Source organism: Arachis duranensis, chromosome 9 (genome assembly GCF_000817695.3).
Source record: "Arachis duranensis cultivar V14167 chromosome 9, aradu.V14167.gnm2.J7QH, whole genome shotgun sequence".
Taxonomy (NCBI): Eukaryota; Viridiplantae; Streptophyta; class Magnoliopsida; order Fabales; family Fabaceae; genus Arachis; species Arachis duranensis.
Genome location: NC_029780.3, coordinates 32,753,495 through 32,754,476, shown reverse-complemented (window position 1 = coordinate 32,754,476; position 982 = coordinate 32,753,495). Strand labels below are relative to the sequence as shown.

At 42.5% G+C, this 982-nt stretch overlaps 1 non-coding gene across 1 annotated transcript; it reads left to right on the top strand.

Moving 5' to 3' along the window:
- The first annotated feature begins 307 nt into the window (after nucleotides 1-307).
- On the top strand, nucleotides 308-409 carry LOC127742030 (small nucleolar RNA R71). The gene has a single exon (XR_008003217.1). It is a non-coding gene; the product is annotated as a small nucleolar RNA R71 (small nucleolar RNA).
- The last annotated feature ends 573 nt before the right edge of the window (nucleotides 410-982 follow it).

The window sequence follows — 982 nt, the reverse complement described above, 5'->3', positions numbered from 1 at the left end:
ATGAGGTGATGACTGCTGCAACTTGGTTTTCTTCCACCTTCTTGGTAAGATCTGCTAGTTACTTGGTGATCATCTTATTTTGAGCTAGCAATGCATCCATGTGGTTCAGCTCCATTACTCCTCGAGTGTTGCTCCCTTCAGAAGCATAGAAGTAGTCATTCTCAGCGACAGTCTCAATGACATCTATGGCTTCTTCAATGGTTTTCTTCTTGTTTAGAGAGCCCCCTTATCAATGGTCTATAACCTTCTTTGACTCATAAGAAAGACCTTCATAGAAGATGTGCAGTTGAACCCATTCATTGAACATGTCCGGTGGGCATCTTCTTGTTAAGTCCTTAAACCTCTCACATGCCTCATAGAGAGTTTCACCATCTTGTTGCCTGAAAGTTTACACCTCAGCTCTCAGCCTATTAATTCTTTGAAGAGGGTAGAATCTTACCAAAAACTTGTTCACCACATCTTCCCAATTTGTTAAGATCTCCTTCGGGAAGGATTCCAGCCACTTAGATGCTTTGTCCCTGAGTAAAAAAGAGAACAAAAGCAGTCTATAGACATTCGGATGGACTCCATTAGACTTCACAGTGTCACATATTCTCAGGAAGGTGGTTAGATGTTGATTGGGGTCTTCTTAGGCACTTCCTTCGAATGAGCAATTGTTCTGAACAAGGGTGATGAACTGGGGTTTTAATTCAAAGTTGTTGGCATGTATGGTAGGCTTTTGGATGCTACTTCCACAATTTCCTAAGTTTGGATTGATGTAAGAGCCTAGAACTCTCCTCTCTTGCCCAACATGATTTACAGGGCCTTCTCTGGCATGGTTGTGGGCTTCTCTTTCAAGGTTGTTTTCCAAGTTCTCCTCCATGTTTGTTTCAAAGTACTCTTCCTCTTTCTCAGCACCAACAACTCCTTTCCCTCTTGCTTTCCTCCTCAATCTACATAGGGTCCTCTTAGGTTCCGAATCAAAGGAAGTTGAAGCTCCGTT